This window comes from Stegostoma tigrinum, unplaced genomic scaffold (assembly GCF_030684315.1).
Source record: "Stegostoma tigrinum isolate sSteTig4 unplaced genomic scaffold, sSteTig4.hap1 scaffold_100, whole genome shotgun sequence".
NCBI classification, from domain to species: Eukaryota; Metazoa; Chordata; class Chondrichthyes; order Orectolobiformes; family Stegostomatidae; genus Stegostoma; species Stegostoma tigrinum.
The window spans coordinates 317,175-324,247 of NW_026728052.1; positions in this window are offsets into that span (position 1 = coordinate 317,175).

Genomic DNA, 7,073 nt, shown 5'->3' on the forward strand with positions numbered 1-7,073 from the left:
TCACAGGGACTGGCCCCCGCAGCCATGACACGATCACAGGCACTGTCACCCGCAGCCCTGTCCCGCTGCCATGGACTGGCCCCCGCAGCCCTGTCCCGCCACTGGGACTGGCCCCCGCAGCCATGACCCGCTCACAGGGACTGGTCCCCGCAGCCCTGAACCGCTCACAGGGACTGGTCCCTGCAGCCCTGACCCGCTCACAGGGACTGGTCCCCGCAGCCCTGACCCGCTCCCAGGGACTGGCCCCCGCAGCCCTGACCCCCTGACAGCTATTTGCCCCCGCAGCCCTGACCCGCTCACAGGGACTGGACCCCGCAAGCCCTGACCCACTGACAGGGACTGGTCCCCGCAGCCCTGACCCGCTCACAGGGACTGGTTCCCGCAGCCCTGACCCGCTCACAGGAACTGATCCCCGCAGCCCTGACCGGCTCACAGGGACTGGTTCCCGCGGCCATGACACGATCACAGGCACTGTCCCCCGCAGCCCTGTCCCGCTGACATGGACTGGCCCCCGCAGCCCTGTCCCGCCACAGGGACTGGCCCCCGCAGCCCTGACCCGATCACAGGGACTGGCCCCCGCAGCCCTGACCCTCTGACCGCTATTTTCCACCGCAGCCCTGACCCGCTGACAGGGACTGTCCCCCCCAGCCCTGACCCGCTGACAGGGACTGTCCCCCGCAGCCCTGACCGGCTCACAGGGACTGGCCCCCGCAGCCCTGACCGGCTCACAGGGACTGGTCCCCGCAGCCCTGACCGGCTCACAGGGACTGATCCCCGCTGCCCTGCCCCGCCCACAGGGACTGGCCCCCGCAGCCCTGGCCCGCTCACAGGGACTGGCCCCCGCAGCCCTGGCCCGCTCACAGGGACTGGCCCCCGCAGCCCTGGCCCGCTCACAGGGACTGGCCCCCGCAGCCCTGGCCCGCTCACAGGGACTGGCCCCCGCAGCCCTGGCCCGCTCACAGGGACTGGCCCCCGCAGCCCTGGCCCGCTCACAGGGACTGGCCCCCGCAGCCCTGGCCCGCTCACAGGGACTGGCCCCCGCAGCCCTGGCCCGCACACAGGGACTGGCCCCCGCAGCCCTGGCCCGCTCACAGGGACTGGCCCCCGCAGCCCTGGCCCGCTCACAGGGACTGGCCCCCGCAGCCATGAACTGATCACAGGGACTGGCCCCCGCAGCCATGACCCGATCACAGGGACTGGCCCCCGAAGCCCTGACCCGCTCTCAGGGACTGGCCCTGGCAGCCCTGACCCGCTCACAGGGACTGGCCCCCGCAGCCCTTGCCCTCTCACAGGGACTGTTCCCCGCAGCCCTGGCCCGCTCACAGGGACTGGCCCCCGCAGCCCTGGCCCGCTCACAGGGACTGTCCCCCGCAGCCCTGGCCCGCTCACAGGGACTGGCCCCCGCAGCCCTGGCCCGCTCACAGGGACTGGCCCCCGCAGCCCTGGCCCGCTCACAGGGACTGGCCCCCGCAGCCCTGGCCCGCTCACAGGGACTGGCCCCCGCAGCCCTGGCCCGCTCACAGGGACTGGCCCCCGCAGCCCTGGCCCGCTCACAGGGACTGGCCCCCGCAGCCCTGGCCCGCTCACAGGGACTTACCCCCGCAGCCCTGGCCCGCTCACAGCGACTGGCCCCCGCAGCCATGACCCGATCACAGGGACTGTCCACCGCAGTCCTGACCCGCTCACAGGGACTGGTCCCCGCAGCCCTGACCCTCTGACAGGGACTGGTCCCCGCAGCCCTGACCCGCTCACAGCGACAGGTCCCCGCAGCCCTGTCCCGCTCACAGGGACTGGTCCCCGCAGCCCTGACTGGCTCACAGGGACTGGTCCCCGCAGCCCTGACCGGCTCACAGGGACTGGTCCCCGCAGCCCTGACCGGCTCACAGGGACTGGTCCCCGCAGCCCTGACCCGCTCACAGGGACTGGTCCCCGCAGCTCTGACCCCCTGACAGCTATTTGCCACCGCAGCCCTGACCCGCTAACAGGGACTGTCCCCCGCCGCCCTGACCCGCTCACAGGGACTTGTCCCCGCAGCCCTGACCGGCTCACAGTGACTGGTCCCCGCCGCCCTGACCCGCTCACAGGGACTGGCCCCCACAGCCCTGACCCGCTCCCAGGGACTTGCCCCCGCAGCCCTGACCCGCTCACAGGGACTGGTCCCCGCAGCCCTGACCCCCTGACAGGGACTGGTCACCGCAGCCCTGACCCGCTCACAGGGACTGGTCCCCGCAGCCTTGACCGGCTCACAGGGACTGGCCCCCGCAGCCCTGACCGGCTCACAGGGACTGGGCCCCGCAGCCCTGACCGGCTCACAGGGACTGATCCCCGCAGCCCTGACCCGCTCACAGGGACTGGTCCCCGCAGCCCTGACCCCCTGACAGCTATTTGCGACCGCAGCCCTCACCCCCTCACAGGGACTGGCCCCCGCAGCCATGACACGATCACAGGCACTGTCCCCCGCAGCCCTGTCCCGCTGACATGGACTGGCCCCCGCAGCCCTGTCCCGCTCACAGGGACTTTCCCCCGCAGCCCTGACCCGCTCACAGGGACTGTCCCCCGCAGCCCAGACCCGCTCACAGGGACTGTCCCCCGCAGCCCAGACCCGCTCACAGGGACTGTCCCCCGCAGCCCTGACCCGCTCACAGGGACTGTCCCCCGCGGCCCTGACCCGCTCACAGGGACTGTCCCCCGCAGCCCTGACCCGCTCACAGGGACTGTCCCCCGCAGCCCTGACCCGCTCACAGGGACTGTCCCCCGCAGCCCTGACCTGCTCACAGGCACTGGCCCCCGCAGCCCTGACCCGCTCACAGGCACTGGCCCCCGCAGCCCTGACCAGCTCACAGGGACTGGCCCCCGCAGCCATGACCCGATCACAGGGACTGGCCCCCGCAGCCCTGACCCGCTCACAGGGACTGGCCCCCGCAGCCCTGACCCTCTGACAGGGACTGGTCCCCGCAGCCCTGACCCTCTGACAGGGACTGGTCCCCGCAGCCATGACCCGCTCACAGCGACAGGTCGCCGCAGCCCTGTCCCGCTCACAGGGACTGGTCCCCGCGGCCCTGACTGGCTCACAGGGACTGGTCCCCGCAGCCCTGACCGGCTCACAGGGACTATTCCCCGCAGCCCTGACTGGCTCACAGGGACAGGTCCCCGCAGCCCTGACCCGCTCACAGGGACTGGTCCCCGCAGCCCTGTCCCGCTGACATGGACTGGCCCCCGCAGCCCTGACCCCCTGACAGCTATTTGCCACCGCAGCCCTCACCCGCTCACAGGGACTGGCCCCCGCAGCCATGACACGATCACAGGCACTGTCACCCGCAGCCCTGTCCCGCTGCCATGGACTGGCCCCCGCAGCCCTGTCCCGCCACTGGGACTGGCCCCCGCAGCCATGACCCGCTCACAGGGACTGGTCCCCGCAGCCCTGAACCGCTCACAGGGACTGGTCCCTGCAGCCCTGACCCGCTCACAGGGACTGGTCCCCGCAGCCCTGACCCGCTCCCAGGGACTGGCCCCCGCAGCCCTGACCCCCTGACAGCTATTTGCCCCCGCAGCCCTGACCCGCTCACAGGGACTGGACCCCGCAAGCCCTGACCCACTGACAGGGACTGGTCCCCGCAGCCCTGACCCGCTCACAGGGACTGGTTCCCGCAGCCCTGACCCGCTCACAGGAACTGATCCCCGCAGCCCTGACCGGCTCACAGGGACTGGTTCCCGCGGCCATGACACGATCACAGGCACTGTCCCCCGCAGCCCTGTCCCGCTGACATGGACTGGCCCCCGCAGCCCTGTCCCGCCACAGGGACTGGCCCCCGCAGCCCTGACCCGATCACAGGGACTGGCCCCCGCAGCCCTGACCCTCTGACCGCTATTTGCCACCGCAGCCCTGACCCGCTGACAGGGACTGTCCCCCCCAGCCCTGACCCGCTGACAGGGACTGTCCCCCGCAGCCCTGACCGGCTCACAGGGACTGGCCCCCGCAGCCCTGACCGGCTCACAGGGACTGGTCCCCGCAGCCCTGACCGGCTCACAGGGACTGATCCCCGCTGCCCTGACCCGCCCACAGGGACTGGTCCCCGCAGCCCTGACCCCCTGACAGCTATTTGCGACCGCAGCCCTCACCCCCTCACAGGGACTGGCCCCCGCAGCCATGACACGATCACAGGCACTGTCCCCCGCAGCCCTGTCCCGCTCACAGGGACTTTCCCCCGCAGCCCTGACCCGCTCACATGGACTGTCCCCCGCAGCCCAGACCCGCTCACAGGGACTGTCCCCCGCAGCCCAGACCCGCTCACAGGGACTGTCCCCCGCAGCCCTGACCCGCTCACAGGGACTGTCCCCCGCAGCCCTGACCCGCTCACAGGGACTGTCCCCCGCAGCCCTGACCCGCTCACAGGGACTGTCCCCCGCAGCCCTGACCCTCTGACAGGGACTGGTCCCCGCAGCCATGACCCGCTCACAGCGACAGGGCGCCGCAGCCCTGTCCCGCTCACAGGGACTGCTCCCCGCGGCCCTGACTGGCTCACAGGGACTGGTCCCCGCAGCCCTGACCGGCTCACAGGGACTATTCCCCGCAGCCCTGACTGGCTCACAGGGACAGGTCCCCGCAGCCCTGACCCGCTCACAGGGACTGGTCCCCGCAGCCCTGACCCGCTCACAGGCACTGGCCCCCGCAGCCCTGACCCGCGCACAGGGACTGGCCTCCGCAGCCCTGACCCGCTCACAGGGACTGGCCCCCGCAGCCCTGACCCACTCACAGGGACTGGTCACCGCAGCCCTGACCCCCTGACAGGGACTGGTCCCCGCAGCCCTGACCCGCTCACAGGGACTGGTCCCCGCAGCCCTGACCCGCTCACAGGGACTGGTCCCCGCAGCCCTGAACCTCTCACAGGGACTGGGCCCCGCAGCCCTGAACCGCTCACAGGGTCTGGTCCCCGCAGCACTGACCCGCTCACAGGGACTGGTCCCCGCAGCCCTGACCCGCTCACAGGGACTGGCCCACGCAGCCCTGACCCCCTGACAGCTATTTGCCACCGCAGCCCTCACCTGCTCACAGGGACTGGCCCCTGCAGCCATGACACGATCACAGGCACTGTCCCCCGCAGCCCTGTCCCGCTGACATGGACTGGCCCCCGCAGCCCTGACCCTCTGACAGCTATTTGCCACCGCAGCCCTGACCCGCTAACAGGGACTGTCCCCCGCAGGCCTGGCCCGCTCACAGGGACTGGCCCCCGCAGCCCTGGCCCGCTCACAGGGACTGGCCCCCGCAGCCCTGGCCCGCTCACAGGGACTGGCCCCCGCAGCCCTGGCCCGCTCACAGGGACTGGCCCCCGCAGCCGTGGCCCGCTCACTGGGACTGGCCCCCGCAGCCCTGGCCCGCTCACAGGGACTGGCCCCCGCAGCCCTGGCCCGCTCACAGGGACTGGCCCCCGCAGCCCTGGCCCGCTCACAGGGACTGGCCCCCGCAGCCCTGGCCCGCTCACAGGGACTGGCCCCCGCAGCCCTGGCCCGCTCACAGGGACTGGTCTCCGCAGCCCTGGCCCGCTCACAGGGACTGGCCCCCGCAGCCCTGGCCCGCTCACAGGCACTGGCCCCCGCAGCCCTGACCCGCTCACAGGCACTGGCCCCCGCAGCCCTGACCAGCTCACAGGGACTGGCCCCCGCAGCCATGACCCGATCACAGGGACTGGCCCCCGCAGCCCTGACCCGCTCACAGGGACTGGCCCCCGCAGCCCTGACCCTCTGACAGGGACTGGTCCCCGCAGCCCTGACCCTCTGACAGGGACTGGTCCCCGCAGCCATGACCCGCTCACAGCGACAGGTCGCCGCAGCCCTGTCCCGCTCACAGGGACTGGTCCCCGCGGCCCTGACTGGCTCACAGGGACTGGTCCCCGCAGACCTGACCGGCTCACAGGGACTATTCCCCGCAGCCCTGACTGGCTCACAGGGACAGGTCCCCGCAGCCCTGACCCGCTCACAGGGACTGGTCCCCGCAGCCCTGTCCCGCTGACATGGACTGGCCCCCGCAGCCCTGACCCCCTGACAGCTATTTGCCACCGCAGCCCTCACCCGCTCACAGGGACTGGCCCACGCAGCCATGACACGATCACAGGCACTGTCACCCGCAGCCCTGTCCCGCTGCCATGGACTGGCCCCCGCAGCCCTGTCCCGCCACTGGGACTGGCCCCCGCAGCCATGACCCGCTCACAGGGACTGGTCCCCGCAGCCCTGAACCGCTCACAGGGACTGGTCCCTGCAGCCCTGACCCGCTCACAGGGACTGGTCCCCGCAGCCCTGACCCGCTCCCAGGGACTGGCCCCCGCAGCCCTGACCCCCTGACAGCTATTTGCCCCCGCAGCCCTGACCCGCTCACAGGGACTGGACCCCGCAAGCCCTGACCCACTGACAGGGACTGGTCCCCGCAGCCCTGACCCGCTCACAGGGACTGGTTCCCGCAGCCCTGACCCGCTCACAGGAACTGATCCCCGCAGCCCTGACCGGCTCACAGGGACTGGTTCCCGCGGCCATGACACGATCACAGGCACTGTCCCCCGCAGCCCTGTCCCGCTGACATGGACTGGCCCCCGCAGCCCTGTCCCGCCACAGGGACTGGCCCCCGCAGCCCTGACCCGATCACAGGGACTGGCCCCCGCAGCCCTGACCCTCTGACCGCTATTTGCCACCGCAGCCCTGACCCGCTGACAGGGACTGTCCCCCCCAGCCCTGACCCGCTGACAGGGACTGTCCCCCGCAGCCCTGACCGGCTCACAGGGACTGGCCCCCGCAGCCCTGACCGGCTCACAGGGACTGGTCCCCGCAGCCCTGACCGGCTCACAGGGACTGATCCCCGCTGCCCTGACCCGCCCAAAGGGACTGGTCCCCGCAGCCCTGACCCCCTGACAGCTATTTGCGACCGCAGCCCTCACCCCCTCACAGGGACTGGCCCCCGCAGCCATGACACGATCACAGGCACTGTCCCCCGCAGCCCTGTCCCGCTCACAGGGACTTTCCCCCGCAGCCCTGACCCGCTCACATGGACTGTCCCCCGCAGCCCAGACCCGCTCACAGGGACTGTC